The following is a 24,798-nucleotide window of genomic DNA, read 5'->3' on the forward strand; positions in this document are numbered from 1 at the left end:
GGAAGAAAGGAATGTACTTTGTGGTATATGTCTCCTCAAAAATAGAAACCAAAGTGAATATTAATGTAAAATATATTCATGACAAAAAAATATATTCAAAAAATATCCAAAGCCAATTACTACACACACATCCACAAGACACGCACACACACAAACACACACACACACACACACACACACACACACACACACACACACACACACACACACACACACACACACACACACACACACACACACACACACACACACACACACACACACACACACCTAATGAACACAAGGTCAAGGGTTAAGACTGGGCACCTCAAATCATATTGCATAACAGTCAAACAGAAATATCCTGGCTGTCTATTGGCTCCTCTTTCACAGGACCAATAAGGACTGACACCTGCCTGCAGGGAAAGCACATAAAGCCTGTTGCATAAATTCATGTATGGGAGGGGATGTAGCTCAGTGGTAGAGCGCATGCTTTGCATGTATGAGGCCCCGGGTTCAATCCCCGGCATCTCCAGGAGTTATTTTGTCTAAATGAAAGGAGAAGATAATCTCTGCAGCCAAATCTTCAAATTGACTGTGACGGGAGATATTGGATAAAGATTTTTAAAAGAAATGTGAACAGTAACAGGGGTATTACTTTTGCCAACTCATTTTATACATTACATCACCAAACAGTGCCTTTATTCAGCAAGATTTAAAAATCCTCCTATATAAATAAATAAATAATGATTGGCTCTTATTTTCAACTTTGATTTGGGGATGCCGTTTAGTCATATTGTAGGCTACAGGTCAGTGCATTCCTTGTTTGGTGACCAGACAATTTACAACTGAATGCTCTCTGTCCCTCCTTTGGAACGACCACAGTAACCAAGGAACCATCAGATAAACGTAACAACCCACCAACCTCTGGCTCTGCTGCCACAACAACCCAACAAGGACACGACAACCCAACAAGGACACGACAACCCAACAAGGACACAATTACCCAACAAGGACACAATTACTCAACAAGGACACAATTACTCAACAAGGACACGACAACCCAACAAGGACACGACAAGGACAGAATTACCCAACAAGGACACAATTACTCAACAAGGACACAATTACCCAACAAGGACACAATTACTCAACAAGGACACAATTACTCAACAAGGACACAATTACTCAACAAGGAACAGGAAGAAGAGACATAAAGAAGCAAAACATATGTGAAAAGGACACAATGTTCTTTTGGGCTCTGGGTAGAATTTACCCAGATTTAGGATCAGCTTACCCTCTCCAAATCCCAAGTTTAACTGTTAGAGATGAAAGCTCAACTGACCGTAGATCAGTGTCCCAGCTTTAGTGTGGACAGTTGGACAGGACATCCTATCCTCCATGGAACTGGAGTATGCTGGGGGATCATCGTACTGTCCTTCCTGTGACTGACTGACCCACTTTGCCAAGTACATTTGGTCACATAAAGTCACTTGAAGCTTTCGACCAGGTCGTAGCTTTCAACATGAAGCCTCAACCGGGCCGCAATCTGCTGTGTTACAAAGGGAATACTCACATTCAGAATGTGTAATGATTGTGGGGAATCGATAAAGACAGTATTGTAGCACCCAAAAGGGAGTTATCTTGTCAACATAGAGACACTTCCCAGCAGTTTAGGGTTAAAGCTGTAGGGACATTGTAATAACATTCTAGTTTTTTTAAAGAGGTAAATCAGTTATGAACAAATTGTTATTTTAAATGAAGGCGAAGAGAGAGAAGAGAGAGAGAGAGAGAGACAGAGAGAGAGAGAGAGAGAGAGAGAGACAGAGAGAGAGAGAGAGAGAGAGAGAGAGAGAGAGGGAGAGAGAGAGAGACAGAGAGAGAGAGAGAGAGAGAGAGAGAGAGAGAGAGACAGAGAGAGAGAGAGAGAGAGAGAGAGAGACAGAGAGAGAGAGAGAGAGAGAGAGAGAGAGAGAGAGAGAGAGAGAGAGAGAGAGAGGGGGGCTTTACTCTTGTCTCTGTGTGTGGTTAATTGACCATTGTGGGAATGGGTGATTCAACAGTCTGATTCAACAGTCTGATTCATCAGTCTGATTCATCAGTCTGATTCAACAGTCTGATTCAACAGTCTGATTCAACAGTCTGATTCATCAGTCTGATTCAACAGTCTGATTCAACAGTCTGATTCAACAGTCTGATTCATCAGTCTGATTCAACAGTCTGATTCAACAGTCTGATTCAACAGAAAGAGCGAGGGGACATAGAGGGGACTGTTGACTTATATAAATATCGAAGAGGACACATAGCAGGCAGAGCAGAGCTCAATCAGCCAATTACATGGTTAAAGAAAAGTTGTCTTATATCTCTCAGATATGGGACAGACACTTCACAACCTTATCCCTTACCATTTATTTGGAACTGTTTGTTTTGCCATGTACACGTGCTATTCAATGCATTTCCATGGGCTATGGTAGTAAAGGCTAAATTCAATGTTTCATCAAATAACTATCCATTTACAATGCAAAGGTATGCCTGCTAGATGTGTTTATAAGACAGGATAAAAGCAATACAAACACCATGTAGCCTACTAGCAGGTTCCAACATAATGTCCGACACAAACATGAAGACGTACAGTGCCTTTACAAAGTATTCATACAGTCACATTGACTTTTTACACATTTTGTTGTGTTACAATTATCTGTAAGGTCCCTCAGTCATAAATTACATATTTCTGTATTACATTTTGTATTATTTGCAAACATTTCTAAAAACATGTTTTCACTTTGTCATTAAGGGGTATTCAGGCTAGATGTGTGAGTTTTATTTTTTTTATCATTTTGAATTCAGGCTGTAACACAACAAAATGTGGAATAAGTCAAGGGGTATGAATACTTTCTGAAGGAACTGTGGATGCATGTTTGTTTTTATATTACTCAGTAAAAACAGCAATGTTTAGTTTGTGGTTGTACAGTATGTGACTCAGTCAGATAGGTGTGGTAGCCCTACTGTCGTTAGGGGAGATAGGTGTGGTAGCACTACTGTCGTTAGGGGAGATAGGTGTGGTAGGACTACTGTCGTTAGGGGAGATAGGTGTGGTAGCCCTACTGTCGTCAGGGGAGATAGGTGTGGTAGCCCTACTGTCGTCAGGGGAGATAGGTGTGGTAGCCCTACTGTCGTCAGGGGAGATAGGTGTGGTAGGACTACTGTCGTCAGGGGAGAAAGGTGTGGTAGGCCTACTGTCTTCAGGGGAGATAGGTGTGGTAGACCTACTGTCATCAGGCGAGATAGGTGTAGGCCTACTGTCATCAGGGGAGATAGGTGTGGTAGGACTACTGTTGTCAGGGTAGATAGGTGTGGTAGGACTACTGTCGTCCGGTGGAGATAGGTGTGGTAGGACTACTGTCGTCAGGGTAGATAGGTGTGGTAGGACTACTGTCGTCCGGTGGAGATAGGTGTGGTAGGACTACTGTCGTCAGGGGAGATAGGTGTGGTAGGACTACTGTCGTCAGGGGAGATAGGTGTGGTAGGCCTACTGTCTTCAGGGGAGATAGGTGTGGTAGACCTACTGTCATCAGGCGAGATAGGTGTAGGCCTACTGTCATCAGGGGAGATAGGTGTGGTAGGACTACTGTTGTCAGGGTAGATAGGTGTGGTAGGACTACTGTCGTCCGGTGGAGATAGGTGTGGTAGGACTACTGTCGTCAGGGTAGATAGGTGTGGTAGGACTACTGTCGTCCGGTGGAGATAGGTGTGGTAGGACTACTGTCGTCAGGGTAGATAGGTGTGGTAGGACTACTGTCGTCAGGTGGAGATAGGTGTAGGTCTACTGTCGTCAGGGGAGATAGGTGTGGTAGAACTACTGTCGTCAGGGGAGATAGGTGTGGTAGGCCTACTGTCGTCAGGAGAGATAGGTGTAGGTCTACTGTCGTCAGGGGAAGGGTCATAACATTCAGTCTGTCTGCTGTTTGAAGTCTGTTGGTCAGCATTGCACAATGTTGATCTTTTAATGTTAGGGCAAGGCACAACATAAACATTCCACAGTGCCTCATCATTCGCATTCAGTACTTTCTGTGTGTGACTGTGTGTGTGTGTGTGTGTGTGTGTGTGTGTGTGTGTGTGTGTGTGTGTGTGTGTGTGTGTGTGTGTGTGTGTGTGTGTGTGTGTGTGTGTGTGTGTGTGTGTGTGTGAGGTATCATGAGCCATTGTAAGAAGGCTGCTCCCTGTATGTTGTCTGGGTTGTCTAGAAAGGTCTCAGGTAATAAACACTCACCAAGTTAAAGGAATCAGATCAACTTAATACAATAATTTAGATGTATATTATACTATGAATCTGTGTTATACTCGGTTTGAATTCATTTCCCGTTTGTGATTGATTATGTTCCTGGCCAACCGCTGGCCTGAGACGTCACATAACTAGCCTTCTATCGCCCTCTTGTGGTTCAATGGCAGAAAACGCCCACTTCAATTCAGTTACACAATTGGCCAATAGATGGAGACCCTTTACAGAGCTCTATATTCCGGGCACGAGTGTATCTCTAAATAATGTGAAGTGGCCTCTCCTTTCTCCCTGTTCTCTCTGTAATTAGACTTTAAAATGATTGATGACGAAACACAGGCAAACAGAATTCTAACCCTCTTAGACATTCATAAATTCTGCGAAGCTGAATAATGATGATGCATATTAATCTATGTCATTTCCACTTCCAAGAACTTAAAACAAATATGATATGATGATTTTTCTCTGTTTCTGTGTTGCTGTGTTGCTGTGTTGCTCTGTTTCTGTGTTGCTGTGTTGCTCTTTTGCTGTGTTTATTTGGTGATGTGTTGCTGTGTTGCTCTGTTGCTGTGTTGCTGTGTTGCTCTGTTGCTGTGTTGCTCTGTTGCTGTGCTGCTCTGTTGCTGTGTTGCTCTGTTGCTCTGTTGCTCTGTTGCTGTGTTGCTCTGTTGCTGTGTTGCTGTTTCTCTGTTGCTATGTTTCTCTTTTGCTCTGTTGCTCTGTTGCTGTGTTGCTGTTTCTCTGTTGCTATGTTTCTCTTTTGCTCTGTTGCTCTGTTGCTGTTTCTCTGTTGCTCTGTTTCTCTGTTGCTATATTTCTCTGTTGCTGTGTTGCTGTCGAACCCCATTACACGGCATTACATCCTGCTGCATATGTCCTGCATGCACTCCCAGCATCACAGCATCCCAGATATGGATCAAGATACTTTGAAGTGGAGTTAGTGGTCTTCTTGTCAAGATAACCTCCAGCCTCAGATGGATATCACTTGACCCCCATTAGGAATCTGGCCCTTAGTAATCATTTTTCTTATATTCAGTTACTGTAGATCTCCAGAAAGCAGAAGTGAATGTGTTTGGGCTGTATAACCTACCCATATCAAGGCTCAAGGCAAGACCCATGTGAGACCAGGTCAGGTCGGGTGACCTCTGAACCAAACAACATAAGACATGGAAAATGATGTATTTATCTTGGTCTTTAGCAACATCCATAGGCATGTTATGTAATACAATATTTGTCAAATAAGTTGCCGTGGGGTATTCTGTCTGACACCAGCTCTCCAAGTCTTCAGCTCGCTGTGTAGTTGCGTGGGTCGAGTGTTAACCAGGCTCGTCATGGGGTGCTGTGATTCTTCAGAAGTCTTGTTGAGATAGTCTCTTTTGCCAGAAGAACTGGACAAAGACCTGAGAGGGTGTATCTCCTTTCCTCCTTGGGCGGTGTTTTTCCTTGGCATCAAAACAATCAATGAATCCACATCAAGGTGTAACAAGCTGCTGAAGCATGAGGCCTTGTCCGCAATCCTATTGAAATGCTAGAATACATTTTGATTTAGTTAAATCTATGTGTTATAGCGGGAACTTTACCCTGGAGCAATAACCAAAGCAAAACCTGGAATGGACACATGTATAGGATACACATGCTCGCACACGCTCACACACACACACTAGGCACTAGTCAAAGCTGTTCAGCATAGCCAAAGTAATTACGTTTTTTGCAAGAAATAAAGAGAGAAATAGGTGAAAGAGAGTGATTGTAAGACAGCAAGAGAGAGAGAGAGAGAGAGACAGAGAGAGAACGTCTCCACATTTTCACAACACTGTACAGAGCCATAATATTACATTTGACATGTCTCTATTATTTTGAGAGTGTAATATTTACTGTTCATTTCTGATTGTTTATTTCACTTGTATGTATTACCTATTTCACTTACTTTGGCAATGTAACCATGTTTCCAATGCCAATAAAGCTCTTTGATTTTGTATTTGTATTTATTATGGATCCCCATTAGGTTCTGCCAAGGCAGCTGCTACTCTTCCTGGGGTGCAGCAAAAATTAAGGCAGTAATATACATTGTAATACAATGTTTAAACATGAAATTAAATTGAATTGAGAGCGAGAGAGAGAGAGAGAGAGAGAGAGAGAGAGAGAGAGAGAGAGAGAGAGAGAGAGAGAGAGAGAGAGAGAGAGAGAGAAGATGCAACGAATAAAAAGGCAAGGCTGACTTACAAGCTTCTGTTATTCAAGTGAATTCACAAACTATTAGATGCTACCTATCAGGCTGGCTGAGTTGTATACTAAAATAAACAGGACAGCTGGCATCAGTCCATCTCTCATCTGACCAGACAAATGATTACCAGAGGAGATAGAGACAAGAGGAACTTCCCTCCCACCTGAAATTGGTTGTTATGATGTGCTCAATATGTCATTTCTTCCACAGCCAATGACTCATTTGAATGTACATTGAATCAACACTCACACAGTTACAACATTCTGAACGTTACCGTACAAGGAAATAGCAGTTCATTGAGTTTACATTGCTTTGTGAAAGCATCAAGTTAGAATTCAGTTCTATCTTATCTGTATGGAGCAGGTCGAGAGCTTCAAGTTCCTTGGTGTCCACATCACCAACAAACTATCATGGTCCAAACACACCAAGACAGTCGTGAAGAGGGCACGACAACGCCTATTCCCCCTCAGGAGACTGAAAAGATTTGGCATGCGTCCCCAGATCCTCAAAAAGTGTTACAATTGCACCATTGAGAACATTCAGCCCAGTTGCATCACCGCCTGGTATGGCAACTGCTCGGCATCCGACCGTAAGGCACTACAGAGGGTAATGCGTACAGCCCACTACATCACTGAGGCCAAGCTTCTTGCCATCCATGACCTATATACTAGGCGGTGTCAAAGGAAGGCTAAAAAAATTGTAAAAGACTCCAGTCACCCAAGTCAAAGACTGTTTTCTCTGCTACCACAGAGGTCCAAAAGGCTCCTCAACAGCTTCTACCCCCAAGCCATAAGACTGCTGAACAATTAACAAAATGGCCACCTGGACTCTTTGCATTGATTCCCCTTTGTTTTTCCACTGCTGCTACCGTCTGTTTATTATCTATGTATAGTCACTTAACCCCTACCTACATGTACAAATTACCTACATTTAAAGACCCTTGCTCCCTTTGGTCTCAACGTAGACTTTGATCTGAAGCCTTTCTTGTGATTATTGTGATTTGCCATTGTAAATGTTTGTAGGCCTATGTAGCCAAATGTATCTATGATCAGATGTTAACCATTTATGTTTTTTTGTATGCTATTTTAATATATGAGAATTAACCAATGACATCAGGCCACACCCGGCCATGATTCCAGACACCTGTGTGTGTATTTTAACACTTTATAAACGAGTCGCTCCGCAGTGTTTGTCATTATACCCTGATGAAGACAGCTTGTCTGTTGAAACGTTGGATATTAGGTAATTCAATTATTGCATCTGAGCTCCTAGAGTGTGGGCTCTCCTTTAATTGTTCAAATTACCTCAATTACCTCGACTAACCTGTCCCCTTGCACATTGACTCAGTACCGGTACCCCCTGTATTTAGCCTCAATATTGTTATTTTATTGTGCTACTTTTTTAAACTTGAGTTTATTTAGTAAATATTTTCTTAACTCTATTTTCTTAAAACTGCATTGTTGGTTAAGGGCTTGTAAATAAGCATTTCACGGTAAGGTCTACACCTGTGGTATTCGGCGGATGTGACAAATACAATTTGATTTGTATCATATTATATACTATATACAAACCATAGACATTGCTCATGATAAAACCAAGCAGTCTACACTCTTAGAAAAAGGGTTCCAAAGGGGTTCTTCGGCTGTCCCCATAGGAGACCCATTTTTGGTTCCAGCAAGAATATTTTTTGGGTTCCAGCTCTAACCCTTTTGGGAACCCTACATGGAATCCGAAAAGGTTCTAGTTGGAACTAAAAGGGTTCTTCAAAGGGTTCTCCTATGGGGACAGCCGTAAGACCACTTTTAGGTTCTAGATAGCATCTTTTTTTGTGTAGTTGCACTAGAGCCGAAACGTTGAGTTTCTAAGCACAAAACATCCCTGATCACTATCATACAGCGCCCAACCTTATTTTGGACATACATCTGCCTGAAATATTTTACATATTTTAGACCTTATATTTCTTCTTCTTAGGACTTTCACTGCACGTCGGTTGGCTAGCCAACTGCTATGGCGACTTCTCTACTTCATTTTTTTTAGATGAACTGTTTTTAAATGATATATATTTTTTAGAACAAATAGGTGACCTGTCTTCTGTCCTCCTAAGACTGGTGACCGTGGTCACCTCATGTCTGATGGTGATCTCTGGGGTGCGTATTTATGTCCGTGTAAAGTCAGGGGTCAAGACATTGCTGATGATTCCCACACAGCGTCCCGACCTGCCTCGACCCCAATGAGCCACTGCAGGGGTCCGACCCGGCTCTGCACCCCCCTGTACCCGCATCCTGCTCCCCACTTTCCCCAGGAACAGCTCCTGCACCCTCTGACGGAACCGGTGGTCCCGTGCACTGTAGTGGACCCGTGTGTGTGTGTGTGTTGAGCTTTAGTAAGCACTTGCTTCCTGGCGTGGTAGAAGCTGCGGACAGCGGAGAAGGTGACCAGGTTGGTGACTGAGGTGGCCCTCAGGAGAGAGATATTGAAAGTAGGAAAGAGAAGCATCACCCTCCACCCTCACCCAGTGGTGCTCTGGAGCAGAGAAGGGAGAGAGAGAGGGTGAGATACTAAAATACATATTAATATACGAGGCAAGTCTGGTCTGCAAAGTTAGGATAATACATTTTTATACAAAAAAGAGAGTGTGTGTGTGAGAGAGACAGAAAGAGAGAGAGAGAAAAGCAGTGAATCTGAAGCACCTGTTACATAAAGTCGTTCCCAGTATATTAGACTTGACTGGAAGAGGTTTAATTAAAATAGACAGGACCAGCTGGCATCAGTTTGTTTCGCATCATCTCCCCAGTCATTTCACTGAGAGACAGAGAGAGAGAGAGAGAGACTACCAGGTGTGAAACAGGGAAGGAACTCAAGGGGTATGCTAATTTGGTATAGAGCAGACCTAACTCACTCCATTAAATTAATCAAAACAGGAATATTTAACACTTGGCTAGAAATTCAAAAGGAAATTATTTTAACAGAGAAATATTCCTCCTGTGTGCTACCTATATCCTATACCTATACCTATACCTACCTGAACCCTGACAGTAAATCTCAGTAAGTTCCAAAATAAGGTCCAGTCGACAGGACCACAAATACAAATTCCATTTAGACACCATTGCACAGGAGCAAATAAAAAACTATACATACAGTTGAAGTGGGAAGTTTACATACACCTTAGCCAAATACATTTAAACTCATTTTTTCACAATTCCTGACATTTAATCCTAGTAAAAATTCCCTGTTTTAGGTCAGTTGGGATCAACACTTTATTTTAAGAATGTGAAATGTCAGAAAGAATGATTTATTTCAGCTTTTAATTATTTCATCACATTCCCAGTGGATCAGAGGTTTACATACACTCAATGAGTATTTGGTAGCATTGCCTTTAAATTGTTTAACTTGGGTCAAACGTTTTGGGTAGCCTTCCACAAGCTCCCCACAATAAGTTGGGTGAATTTGGTCCATTCCTCCTGACAGAGCTGGTGTAACTGAGTCAGGTTTGTAGACCTCCTTGCTCACACATGCTTTTTTCAGTTCTGCCCACAAATTTTCTAGAGGATTGAGGTCAGGGCTTTGTGATGGCCATTCCAGTACCTTGACTTTGTTGTCCTTAAGCCGTTTTGACACAACTTTGGAAGTATGCTTGGGGTCACTGTCCATTTGGAAGACCCATTTACTACAACCCAGTTTTAACTTCTTGAGATTTTTCTTCAATATATGCACATACATTTCCTTCCTCATGATGCAATCTATTTTGTGAAGTGCACCAATCCCTCCTGCAGCAAAGCACCCCCACAACATGATGCTGCCACCCCCATGCTTCACGGTTGGGATGGTGTTCTTCGGCTTGCAAGCATCCCCCTTTTTCCTCCAAACATAATGATGGTCATTATGGCCAAACAGTTCTATTTTTCTTTCATCAGACCAGAGGACATTTCTCCAAAAAGTACGATCTTTGTCCCCATGTGCAGTTGCAAATCGTAGTCTGGCTTTTTAATGGCGGTTTTGGAGCAGTGGCTTCTTCCTGCTGGGTGGCCTTTCAGGTTATGTCGATATAGGACTCATTTTACTGTAGATATAGATACTTTTGTACCTGTTTCTTCCAGCATCTTCACAAGGTCATTTGCTGTTGTTCTGGGATTGATTTGCACTTTTCGCACCAAAGTACGTTCATCTCTCGGAGACAGAACACGTCTCCTTCCTGAGCGGTATGACGGCTGCATGGTCCCATGGTGTTTATACTTGCATACTATTGTTTGTACAGATGAACGTGGTACCTTCAGGCGTTTGGAAATTGCTCCCAAGGATGAACCAGACTTATGGAGGTCTACAATTGTTTTCTGAGAACTTGGCTGATTTCTTTTGATTTTCCCATGATGTCAAGCAAAGAGGTACTGAGTTTGAAGGTAGGCCTTGAAATACATCCACAGGTACACCTCCAGTTGACTCAAATTATGTTAATTATCCTAACAGAAGCTTCTAAAGCCATGGCGATTTTTATGAATTGTTCAGCAGTCTTATGGCCTGGGGGTAGAAGCTGTTGAGGAGCCTTTTGGTCTTAGACTTGACGCTCGGGTACCGGGCGGGAGCAGAGAAAACAATCTATAACGTGGTGACTGGAGTTTCTGACAATTTTATGGGCTTTCCTCTGACACTGCCTATTGCATAGGCCCTGGATGGCAGGGAGCTTGGCCCCAGTGATGTACTGGGCCGTTTGCACTACCCTCTGTAGCACCTTACGGTCAGATGCCGAACAGTTGCCATACCAGGCGGTGATTCAACCGGTCAGGATGCTCTCGATGGTGCAGTTGTTGAGCCTTGTGAGGATCTGGGGACACATGCCAAATCTTTTCAGTCTCCTGAGGGGTAAAAGGTTTTGTCGTGCCCTCTTCACGACTGTCTTGGTATGATTGAACCATGATAGTTCGTTGGTGATGTGGGCACCAAGGAACTTAAAACTCTCGACCCGCTCCACTACAGCCCCATCGATGTTAATGGGACCCTGTTCAGCCCGCATTTAATGGGGGCGTGTTCGGCCCACCTTTTCCTGTTGTCCACGATCAGCTCCTTGTCCTGTCACCACATGGCCTGTTCTCTGACCTCCTCCCTATAGGCCATCTCATTGTTGTCTGTGATCGGGCCTACCACTGTTGTGTCGTCTGCAAACTTAATGATGGTGTTGGAGTTGTGTTTGGCCACGCAGTTGTGGGTGAACAGGGAATACAGGAGGGGACTAAGTACACACCCCTGAGGGTCCCAGGGGTTAAGGATCAGCGTGGCAGATGTGTTGTTGCCTACTCTTACCACCTGGGGGCGGCTCGTCAGGAAGTCCAGGATCCAGTTGCAGAGGGAAGTGTTTAGACCCAGAGTCCTTAGCTTAGTGATGAGCTTTGAGGTCACTATGGTGTTGAACGCTGAGCTGTAATCATTGAACAGCATTCTCGCATAGGTGTTCCTTTTGTCCAGGTGAGAAAGGGCAGTGTGGAGCGTGATTGAGATTGCGTCATCTGTGAATCTGTTGGGGTCGTATGCGAATTGGAGGTGGTCTAGGGTGTCCTGGAGGATGCTGTTGATGTGAGCCATGACCAGCCTTTCAAAGCACTTTATGGCTACTGACGTGAGTGCCACGGGGCGATAATCATTTAGGCAGGTTACCTTTGCTTCCTTGGGCACAAGAACTACGGTGGTCTGCTTGAAACATGTAGTTATTAGACTCGGTCAGGGAAAGGTTGAAAATATCAGTGAAGACACTTGACCGTTGGTCCGTGCATGCTTTGAGTACACGTCCTGGTAATCTGTCTGGCCCAGCGGCTTTGTGAATGTTGACCTGTTTTGAAGGTTTTGTTCACATCGGCTTACGAGAGCGTTATCACACAGTCATCCAGAACAGCTGGTGCTCTCGTGCATACTTCAGTGTTGCTTGCCTCGGAGCGAGCATAAAAGGCATTTAGCTCGTCTGGTAGGCTCGCTTCACTGGGCAGCTCACGTCTGGGTTTCCCTTTGTAGTCCGTTATAGTTTTCAAGCCCTGCCACATCCGACGAGCGTCAGAGCCGGTGTAGTAGGATTCAATCTTAATCCTGTATTGACGCTTTGCTTGTTTGATGGTTCGTCTGAGGGCATAGCGGGACTTCTTTTTAGCGTCTGGATTAGTCTCCCACTCCTTAAAAGCGGCAGCTCTAGCCTTTAGCTCGATGGGGTTGTTGCCTGTCTTCCATGGCTTCTGGTTGGGATATGTACATACAGTCACTGTGGGGATGACGTCGTCGATGCACTTATTGATGAAGCCGATGACTGAGGTGGAGTACTCCTCAATGCCATTGGATGAATCCCGCAACATATTCCAGTCTGTGCTAGCAAAACAGTCCTGTAGTTTAGCATCTGCGTCATCTGACCACTTCCGTATTGAGCGAGTTACTGGTATTTTCAGCTTTAGCTTTTGCTTGTAATCAGGAATCGGGAGGATAGAATTATGGTCAGATTTGCCAAATGGAGGGCGAGGGAGAGCTTTGTATGCATCTCTGTTTGTGGAGTAAAGATGATCTAGGATTTTGTTTCTCTGGTTGCACATGTGACATGCTGGTATATATTTGGTAAAACTGATTTAAGTTTGCCTGCATTAAAGTCCCTGGCCACTAGGATCGCCGCTTCTGGGTGAGCATTGTCTTCTTTGCGTATGGCCTTATAGAGTTGGTTGAGAGTGGTTTTAGTGCCAGCATTGGTTCTGTGGTGGTAAATAGACGGCTACGAATTATATAGATGAGAACTCTCTTGGTAGATAGTGTAATCTACAGCTTATCATAAGGTACTCTACCTCAAGCGAGCAATACCTCGAGCCTTCTTTAATATTAGACATCGCGCACCAGCTGTTATTGACAAATAGACACACACACCCTCCCCTTGTCTTACCAGAGGTAGCGTCTCTGTAGAACCCATTGCCCTATATGGTTGTGAGGTCTGGGGTCCGCTCACCAAACAAGAATTCACAAAATGGGACAAACACCAAATTGAGACTCTGCATGCAGAATTATGCAAAAATATCCTCTGTGTACAACGTAAAACACCAAATAATGCATGCAGAGCATAATTAGGCCGATACCCGCTAACGACCAAAATCCAGAAAAGAGACGTTAAATTCTACAACGACCTAAAAGGAAGCAATTCCCAAACCTTCCATAACAAAGCCATCACCTACAGAGAAATTAACCTGGAGAAGAGTCCCCAAAGCAAGCTGGTCCTGGGGCTCTGTTCACAAACATACCCCACAGAGCCACAGGACAGCAACACAATTAGACCCAACCAAACCATGAGAAAACAAAAAGATAATTACTTGACACATTGGAAAGAATTACCAAAAAAATTAGCAAACTAGAATACTATTTGGCCCTAAACAGACAGTACACAGTGGCAGAATACCTGACCAGTGTGACTGACCCAAACTTAAGGAAAGCTTTGAACATGTACAGACTCAGTGAGCATAGCAACTGGAGGCAGACCTGGCTTTCAAGATAAGACAGGCTATGTGCACACTGCCCACAAAATGAGGTGGAAACTGAGCTGCACTTCCTAACCTCCTGCCAAATGTATGACCATATTAGAGACACATATTTCCCTCAGATTACAAAGATCCACAAAGAATTTGAAAAACAAACCCAATTTTGATAAACTCCCATGTCTACTGGGTGAAATATCACAGTGTGCCATCACAGCAGCAATATTTGTGTACTGTTGCCACAAGTTAAGGGTAACCAGCGATGGACAAACACCATTGTAAATACAACCCATATTTATGTTTATTTATTTTCCCTTTTGTACCTTAACCATTTGTACATCGTTGCAACACTGTATATAGACATAATATGACATTTGTAATGTTTTTATTCTTTTGGAGTGTTATGTTTACTGTTCATTTTTATTGTTTATTGTTTTGGCAATGTGAACATATGTTTCCCATGCCTATAAAGCCCCTTGAATTGAATTGAATTGGAGGGAGGGAGAGAGGGGGAGATAGAGAGAGAGAGAGAGCAAGCAGACAAACAAACAGAAGACAAATCCAACTCAGCCTCCTGTACTAACCTGTTCTTGATAATATTGCCTCCCTCCTGGCGAGAGGGCATAGTTACACATCTTGCTGCAGAGATTGTATTCCAGACTGATATTATCAGAGGGGAGACAGGCAGAAGGAAGCAGAACAGCCAGAAGAGGGCGATCAGCCACAGAGTCCTCTCTCTGGTCACCACCAGGTTCCTATGCAGGGGTTTCAGCACCTTTATACCCCTCTCCACTGACAGCAGGAAGATGGTGGTCACTGAAACTAACGTACACCCAGCGAATATGGGTCCTATCAGGAAACAGGGACCAAACCCCTGTGGCTGTGGTTCTGTGGACGGGAACCAGCCAGGGATCACAGAATGATAGAACAAATGAAGAAAAGAACATCAGACTGGTTAATAGAACATCGGCATGTTGGACCAATAGTACATCAGAGTAGACCTACACACCTTCTCTTCCTATCAGTGGGGCCTGTATCTCTGTGTGGATGGAGTAGGGGATGAGCAGTACCCCCATATAATCAGAATGTTAGTAGACCTACACACCTTCTCTTCCCATCAGTGGGGCCTGTATCTCTGTGTGGATGGAGTAGGGGATGAGCAGTACCCCCATATAATCAGAATGTTAGTAGACCTACACACCTTCTCTTCCCGTCAGTGGGGCCTGTATCTCTGTGTGGATGGAGTAGGGGATGAGCAGTACCCCCATATAATCAGAATGTTAGTAGACCTACACACCTTCTCTTCCTATCAGTGGGGCCTGTATCTCTGTGTGGATGGAGTAGGGGATGAGCAGTACCCCCATATAATCAGAATGTTAGTAGACCTACACACCTTCTCTTCCTATCAGTGGGGCTTGTATCTCTGTGTGGATGGAGTAGGGGATGAGCAGTACCCCCATATAATCAGAATGTTAGTAGACCTACACACCTTCTCTTCCTATCAGTGGGGCCTGTATCTCTGTGTGGATGGAGTAGGGGATGAGCAGTACCGACACTGCTAGGTCCTCTGTAGCCCGAGAGGCCTACAGGTACCCCTGGGGGGTCCGGAAACGGTGGGAGCCCAGGAAGATGGTAAGACTGACCGTGTTACACAACGTTATTGCAACGGACAGAAGTAACATAAAGGAGACGTTGAGAAGCTGACCGAAATCTGTTGCGAACCTAGAACAGTTATGGTTGCAGGTTTCCATGGTTTCCAAGTCCTCCATGTTAGAAGGTATTGTAGGATAAATGAGGAAGTGAATAAAGGAGTAAGTGGATGAACAGGCGAATAGATAATATAAAGTCTTCATCTATGAACAGATGTTCTCTGTCAATGTCATCCTCTGTGTCTGTTTGTACATCACAGTAGAGCAACACACGGTTCTGCAACAAAGAATTAAATGGTAGAAAAAATACACCACTTACTGAGGCAAAATTGGTTCTCAATTGACTTACCTGTTTAAATAATGGTACTACTTTTCTCCTCAGTGATATGAGTGCAAAACAACATGTTTTATGCTGAGCTAAATGCAGTGGCAAATATGGATTAGCAATAACCAATAATCAAAGCACAAAAAAAAACCAATATTTTCTATAGAGAGAATAATAAGTGTTTGCTTTCTGACTGACTGACCCAAACCCTGCGGCTCTGTACAAAGCTTTTCCAGGATGTGCCCACATCCGTTCTATTACAGAGAGATGCCACGAAGGACACACGCACACTGTCCTTAGTCCAACCCCATAGCCACGCAGATCAGTTGTTACCATGACAGTACATAAGTGTGATCCATGATGTCTGTAGTTCTCTCACTGTCAGTCTGTCTTTCTCTCTCTCTCTCTTTCTTTATCTCTCTCTTTATCTCACTCACTCACACACACACACACACACACACACACACACACACACACACACACACACACACACACACACACACACACACACACACACACACACACACACACACACACACACACACACACACACACACACACACACACACACACACACACATTGTATTTTTGTGTTTGTTCCCAGCCAAATATACCAGATCATTCTGGAGTGATACTAGAGACTACCCCAAGAATTGAGTGAGTGAGTGAGTGAGTGAGTGAGTGAGTGAGTGGTGTACAAAGTCATTCACATGCAGATTGGATCTCCTTACACAAATACAAGAGATGGATGTTGCCTTGTGCTGTGTTGCTGCAATACCTCTTCCACTGTTTTTTTTTTATGTATCAACTTGTAAATTTCATTAGTTTGTCATCATGTAACAGTGGCATGTTATTCTCTGTAAGAAATTCATTCCTGCCGTTTTCTCCTCTGTGTCTGCTTGCTCTGTCTGTGTTGACGTTGTGGTGATTTTCCTGAACATATTAGAAATAAGCACATTACATATAGGATGAGGCTTTAGAAAATGTGGAAAAACTTCAAGTGTGTCTCACTTATCAAATCAAATGGCATTTTATTTGTCACATGCGCCGAATACACTAGGCTACCTGCGGCGGCAGGTAGCCTAGTGGTTAGAACGTTGAGCCAGTAACCGAAATGTTGCTAGAATGAATCCCGGAGCTGACAAGGTAAGAATCTGTTGTTCTGCCCCTGAACAAGTTAACCCACTGTTCCTAGGCCGTCATTGTAAATAAGAATTGGACTTGCCTATTTAAATAAAAGTAGAATAACAAATACAACAGGTGTAGACCTTTACCGTGAATTGGTCAACTGTTTGTGAAACAAACTCAGACGCGTACACCCAAAACTATTCCAGTATGCTGCTATAGGTACAGAGGGTGACAGAGCCCCCAAATCGCTTTCCTGCTGTTTCCCATTCTATCCATCCTAAAAGGTGACCCTCTCTCCTCACCCACATGCATGCAAACACACACTACAGTTTAACCCCATGGGGAACAGTGAAGTGACACACAGGTAATGAGCTTAGTTTGAGTAGGGGTGCTAAAAGACTAATCCACTGACTGCAGTGGTGATTTAGGGCTGCCTGCCGAGTGAGTGTGTCCATATGGTTCGTCTTTACATTCCTCAAAGACACCTTATCTCCCCCTGCTAGGTCAGCAAGCCCCGGAACACCAGGCAGCTCAGCTCTCTCTCTCTCTCTCTCTCTCTCTCTCTCTCTCTATCTCTCTCTCTCTCTCTCTCTCTCTCTCTCTCTATCTCTTCAATTTCAATTCCAATTCAAAGGGCTTTATTGGCATGGGAAACATATGTTTACATTGCCAAACCAAGTGAAATAGATAATAAACAAAAGTTAAATAACCAATACAAATTTAACAGTAAACATTACACTCACAAAAGTTCCAAAAGAATAAAGACATGTATAATATGTCTATGTACAGTGTTGTAGTGAAAATAAATAAGCATAAATATGGGTTGTATTTACAATGTTGTTTATTCTTCACTGGTTGCCCTTTTCTTCTGGCAACAGGTCACAAATCTTGCTGCTGTGATTTCACATTGTGGTATTTCACCCAATAGTTTATCAAAATTGGATTCTCTCTCTCTCTCTCTCTCTCTCTTCCTCTAGTCAACACTTTGACGTAACATTGTAATATAACAATGGAATAACAATATATTTTGATCACCAATGTCAACTTATGTCAAGTGGCTTTGCATTGCCATGCCTACCAAATGTTGTTTCTTGTTCGAGGCTAAGGAGACAACGGTCATTCAAAAGAGACACTCTCTCAGTGAATCTCCTGAACAGGTACTGTATGGGGATGAGATACTGTAGATATAACACAGAAGATTTTACACATTTCTCCAACCATACAGTACATATGGCTTTATCTAATCAAGTAATTGAGTCCTGGGGTAAACCAACACCCCCCCCCCCCCCCCCCCCCCCCCACACACACACACACAGACACACACCATACGGCAGGAAGGCATCGGAATGGCTCTACTCTACAACACAATACAAAGGTGAGTAGTAACGACCGAATCATCAACACTCTAATCAGGGTGGATAGGCCCCTCATGATCAACCCCCTACTCTTCTACACAGACCACGGAGGAGCTGTCCTATAAGCGTTACCTTTGGAAAACTTTAGCGTTTCAAGAAAAATGTTAGTGAAGTCAATTTGTTCCCCATGCAAATATTGAAAGTACTATTGACTTCTTATAGGTGTGCATATAGTCCAAACTACATTTCAGTATATTGCATTTTGATTTGCATTGGATATGAATGCTTCAGTCAATGCATGCATTCATGACAGTCCAAAGCTATTACGTTCATCAGGAGTTGCCATAGATTAGCTTCAAGCTAAAAGCTGGTTTACCATATCTGTTGTTCATTACCCCCAAATCATTTCTGATCAAATAAATAGAGCTATTGCCACATTAACATGTGATTGGAAATGCATGTCTTTAAATGCAAAACACAGAAAGTCAGACTATTAACATGCTAATAGGAACATTCACATTGCAGGGCTATTACTGTAGCTGAACAATGGACTAAAACAGCACTTTATAGAGCACACTGATTAAAGATTAACAAAAAAGGTCAAGACAAGAAAAACACTACATGGAAATACAGTGAGCGTAAAACATTAGGAACACCTTCCTAATATTAAATTGCACTCCCTTTTGGCCTCAGAACAGCCTCAATTTATTGGGGCATGGACTTTACAAGGTGTCGAAAGTGTTCCACAGGGATGCTCGCTTATGTTGACTCCAATGTTTCCCACAGTTGTGTCAACTGGCTGGATGTCCTTTGGGTGTTGAACCATTCTTGATACACAAGGGAAACTGTTGAGTGTGGAAAAACCCAGCAGCGTTGCAGTTCTTGACACATTCAAACCGGTGTGCCTGGCACCCACTACCATGCCTCGTTTTAAATGTGCCTTGCCCATTCACCCTCTGAATGGCACACATGTATTTCTCAATTGTCTCAAGGCTTGGAAATATTTATTTAACCTGCATCCTCCCCTTCATCTACACCAGGGGTGTCAAACTCAAATACCCAGTGGGGCAAAATGTAAAACCTGAACAAAGTCACGGGCCAACATTGAACAAATTAACCTTTTAATATGGACCCAAACAAGTTTTGCTTTAACATTGAATATGGAACAAGCATCGCTTATTACCATACAATATATAATTTAATAGTGGAGACATGCAAAATCGAATTTCAAATGAAAAAACACATCAATGGCATTAATTTATTAAATAAATAAAATTTAAATAAAAATTGTATGCCTCTTTTCTATTTGCAGCCTTCTGATTTAAATACCAAAATAAACTTTTTCCACTGGCTAATAATTTTACAAATAAAATGATAATAAATCAATCAACCATTCAAGCCCATGCCTTGTAGCAAGAAAAAGTGCATAAAGAAAACGTTAATTATTGCACACTGGTCTAATCTGATGTGCCCAAGCCAGATACCTGGCATCTCTTCTTGGATGCTAGTTCATCAATGTCTGGGCTCAAGCTCTGAGCTGAAGAAATCCTCAGTATCGAGCGAAGATGTTCATCAGTCAGACGTCTCCTGTGAGTTGTTTTGGTCATCTTCATCGAGGAGAAAAGTTGCTCGCATAGATAAGTGCTGCCGAACATGGAGAGCATCTGAGCAGCTTGGGTGCGGAGCTGAGGCATTGTGTCAGGGATGAACCGTGGAAACTGTGCGCGCCCACAGCATCATACTTTGACTTCAGCGTGTCGTTGCACTGGAGTTCAATCAGCTCCATTTGGATGTTGGTTGGTGCATTTTCCACATCAACTGTGAAGGGATTATGAAGCAGTTCAAACTTGCATTTCTGGGCATCGAAGTCGGCAAATCGCCGGCTAAACTCAGCTGCGAGAACACTGAGTTTTTCAGCAAACTGTGCGCATGGGAACACGGCGGTAGAGATCTGCGCTTTTATGGATTGGCAGCAGGGAAAATGGCAAGGGTTTCCTTGCAGCATCTGATTCTCCCACAGGCACAGTTTAGTTTTGAAGGCCCTCACTGCAGCGTACAAGTCTGTGATGATGCGCCCCCGCCCCTGAAGCTGCAGGTTCAGCGCATCGAGATGGCTCGAGATGTCACAGAGAAAGGCCAGCTCACACAGGAACTTTTGCTCCCGGAGCTCTGCTGTATCCTTCCCTTTGGTTTCCAGGAATTGACATATTTCCTCACGCAGCTCGAAACATCTGTTCAGTACTTTTCCTCTGCTTAGCCATCTCACCTCTGTGTGATACGGCACGTCTGCGTATTCCGAACCACACTCCTCCAGAAAAGATTTAAACTGGCGGTGATTTAGACCTTTGGCTCTTATAAAGTTAACTACCTGTGTTACTGTGGTCATTACATGTTCCATCTTTAGGGCTTTGGCACACAGTGCTTCCTGATGTATGATACAGTGGTAAACAGTTAGCTCACCTGCACAGTTCTCTTCCCGCATCTTCTCCCGAACCATGCCCACCAGTCCACTCTTTTTACCGCACATCGCTGGCGCACCATCTGTCGTTAATCCAACGAGTTTATCCCACGGCAGCTTTATTTCAGTTACACATTTGGAAACCTCCTCAAAGATTTCCTTTCCTGTGGTCATGCATTGATTTGAATCCTAATAGCTCCTCCGTAACACACAGATTTGAGTCCACTCCACGGATGAAGACTGACAGCTGAGCAGTATCAGATGCGTCGCAGCTCTCATCCACAGCGAGGGAGAACGCAACAAAATCTTTTCCCTTTTCCATCAGCTGGTCATACAGATTGGTGGCAAGAACACATGTGCGATCAGCTACTGTGTTCCTGCTCAGGCTCACGTTTGAAAATGCTTGTTTTTTCTCTGGGCATACGAGGTCACAAACCTTCATCATGCACTTTTTCATGAACTCTCCCTCATTAAAGGGCCGGGCTGATTTTGCGATCTCTGCTGCCACTATATAACTAGCCTTTACAGCAGCCTCGCTTTGTGATGTGGCTTTTTTAAACATATTCTGTTGTGAAACCAAACTTATTTTCATCTCCTCTACTTTCTGGCTCCTTTGAGTCATGTCCAGGTTCTTGTATTTGTCATGGTGTTTCGTTTCATAGTGTCGTCTAATGTTGTACTCCTTACTTACAGCCACGTTGACTCCACAAACAAGACAAACAGGTTTGTCTTTTACATATGTAAACAGATATTCTGCCTCCCACTTGTCCAGAAAGCTCCTGTTTTCTGCCTTTCTTTTCGCCATTTTTGGGAAGGGTTAGCTCGCTGACAGTTGTAGCGTCTATGTTGCTATGACTACTGTCACAGAGGAGAGAGCGTTTCTGGGTCCTGTCCTGATTGGCGCGCGAAAACAGCAGAGCATTATGGGATTCGTAGTATTAGTGGTGAATGCGCTGTATAATACCGGCGGGCCAGCTCTAGTAGTAATCTCCACCCGGCACAGCCAGAAGAGGACTGGCCATCCCACATATGCTCTCTCTAATTCTCTCTTTCTTTCTCTCTCTCGGAGGACCTGAGCCCTAGGACCATGCCCCAGGAATACCTGACATGATGACTCCTTGCTGTCCCCAGTCCACCTGACTGTGCTGCTGCTCCAGTTTCAACTATTCTGCCTTATTATTATTCGACCATGCTGGTCATTTATGAACATTTGAACATCTTGACCATGTTTTGTTATAATCTCCACCCGGCACAGCCAGAAGAGGACTGGCCACCCCACATAGCCTGGTTCCTCTCTACGTTTCTTCCTAGGTTTTGGCCTTTCTAGGGAGTTTTTCCTAGCCACCGTGCTTCTTCACCTGCATTGCTTGCTGTTTGGGGTTTTAGGCTGGGTTTCTGTACAGCACTTTGAGATATCAGCTGATGTACGAAGGGCTATATAAAATAAATTTGATTGATTGATTTGGTATTGTCTCGCGGGCCAAATATAATTACCCTGCGGGCCAAATTTGGCCCACGGGCCAGAGTTTGACACCCAAGATCTACACTGATTGAAGTGGATTTAACAGGTGACATCAATAAGAGATCATAGCTTTCACCTAGATTCACCTGGTCATGGAAAGAGCAGGTGTTCCTAATGTTTTGTACACTCAATGTATAGTCATGTGTCTGTCTGTCATGTCAGCTCTGCATAAGGGGGCAAATTATTATTACATTGTAAAAGAAAATGAGTGGACATTTTAATTGAAAACCCTGATCTCATTGTGCCCTCTCTAAGAACCCAATGTAGGTACCCTATTTGACTTATTCATGGAAAATAACAAGTTCATCTTGTTTTGTTGTGCATCTGTATGACTCTCTAGATTCTAAATGGAAAAGGAACTCAGCTCTTGATGTTCCATCATGGCGAAGGTTGCATCAAGGTTGATGATTGGTCGATTGTGAGACCGGAACGTTAGTAATAAGATCCAATCCGTGGAGCATCATGATCACCATCTGTTGGAGTTTCTTTTCAATTTAATAAACCATTTTTCTCCATACATCCTAATCTTTTAAACATAATGGTGCCCACTGCAATCAGTCAGGCATCAACTGCAACAAGAAGGCCTGACCGTGGATGTTCATATTGATTGGTCATGTATTTTGTGTTTTAGTGTCTTGTACAGGGAGAAGGCATACCAGGAGTAGCTCTCTCTGTTTCCTCTCTATCCCTCTGTTTCGCCTTCGTTCCCTATCTACACTGAACAAAAATATAAACACAACATGTGAAGTGCTGGTCTCGTGTTTCATGAGCTGAAATAAATAAAATCCCTGAAACGTTTCATACACACAAAAAGCGTATTTCTCTCAAATTTGGTGCATAAATTTGTTTATATCCCTGTTTGTGAGCATTTCTCCTTTGCCAAGATAATCCATCCACCTGACAGGTGTGACATACCAAAAACTGATTAAACAGCATGATCGTTACACAGGTGCACCTTGTGCTGGGGACAATAAAAGGCCACTTTAAAAATGTGCAGTTTTACAACACAATGCCACGGGTGTCTTACATTTCAAGGGAGCGTGCAATTGGCATGCTGACTACAGGAATGTCCGTAAGCTGCCTCCAACGTCATTTCAGAGAATTTGGCAGTACGTCCAACTGGCCTCACAACCGCAGACCACGTGTAACCATGCCAACCTGGGACATCCACAACCGGGTTCTTCACCTGTGGGATCGTCTGGGGGTGTGCTGATGAGTATTTCTGTCTGTAATAAAGTCAATTTGTGGGGAAAAACTCATTCTGATTGGCTGGACCTGGCTCACCAATGGGTGGGCCTGGCTGCCAAGTGGGTGGGCCTATGACCTCCCAGGCCCACCCATGGCTGCACCCCTGACAAGTCATGTGAAATCCATAGATTAGGGCCTAATTTATTTATATTGAATGATTTCTTTATATGAACTGTAACTAAGTAAAATTGTTGAATGTGGCGTTGATAGAGAAGAGAGGCTGAAGAGAGGATGAAGAGGATGAAGAGAGACTGAAGAGAAGCTGAAGAGAGACTGAAGAGAAGCCGAAGAGAGACTAAAGAGTGGATGAAGAGAGGCTGAAGAAAGCCTGAAGAGAGGATGAAGAGAGGCTGAAGAGAGACTAAAGAGTGGATGAAGAGAGGCTGAAGAAAGGCTGAAGAGAGACTAAAGAGTGGATGAAGAAAGGCTGAAGAGAGGATGAAGAGAGGCTGAAGAGAGACTAACGAGTGGATGATGAGAGGCTGAAGAGAGGCTGAAGAAAGGCTGAAGAGAGGAGGAAGAGAGGCTGAAGAGAGACTAAAGAGAGGATGAAGAGAGGCTGAAGAGAGACTAAAGAGTGGATGAAGAGAGGCTGAAGAAAGGCTGAAGAGAGGATGAAGAGAGGCTGAAGAGAGACTAAAGAGTGGATGAAGAAAGGCTGAAGAGAGGATGAAGAGAGGCTGAAGAGAGACTAAAGAGTGGATGAAGAGAGGCTGAAGAAAGGCTGAGGAGAGGATGAAGAGAGGCTGAAGAAAGGCTGAGGAGAGGATGAAGAGAGGCTGAAGAGAGACTAAAGCGTAGATGAAGAGAGGCTGAAGAAAGGCTGAAGAGAGGATGAAGAGAGGCTGAAGAGAGACTAAAGACTGGGTGAAGAGAGGCTGAAGAAAGGCTGAAGAGAGGATGAAGAAAGGCTGATAACCCCCTCAGGCCACAAGTGGAAGACATCTGTTCTTAACTGAGAGCATTTCACATTTAACCTGCTCCCTCTCGCTCTGTCACCAGGTCAATGTCACCACGACAACATGACACAATATTTTGAGCATGTGACAAATACAATACAATTTGATTTGATTTAGCAAATAAATTACCTGCTAATGATGTCAGATTAAAGTAAACAATATAGGCTACCATAAGGATAAAGACCTAAAGGATA

At 43.5% G+C, this 24,798-nt stretch overlaps 1 non-coding gene and 1 pseudogene across 1 annotated transcript; one reads left to right on the forward strand and one right to left on the reverse strand.

The window, feature by feature from the left end:
• The first annotated feature begins 442 nt into the window (after positions 1–442).
• Positions 443–514, forward strand: trnaa-ugc (transfer RNA alanine (anticodon UGC)). The gene has a single exon. It is a non-coding gene; the product is annotated as a tRNA-Ala (tRNA).
• A 954-nt stretch (positions 515–1,468) lies between these two features.
• LOC149976965 (uncharacterized) lies at positions 1,469–15,729 on the reverse strand (annotated as a pseudogene).
• Between the last annotated feature and the right edge of the window lie 9,069 nt (positions 15,730–24,798).

The sequence above is a fragment of the Oncorhynchus mykiss genome, chromosome 16, assembly GCF_057628025.1.
Source record: "Oncorhynchus mykiss isolate SJ-2025 chromosome 16, ASM5762802v1, whole genome shotgun sequence".
NCBI lineage: Eukaryota > Metazoa > Chordata > Actinopteri > Salmoniformes > Salmonidae > Oncorhynchus > Oncorhynchus mykiss.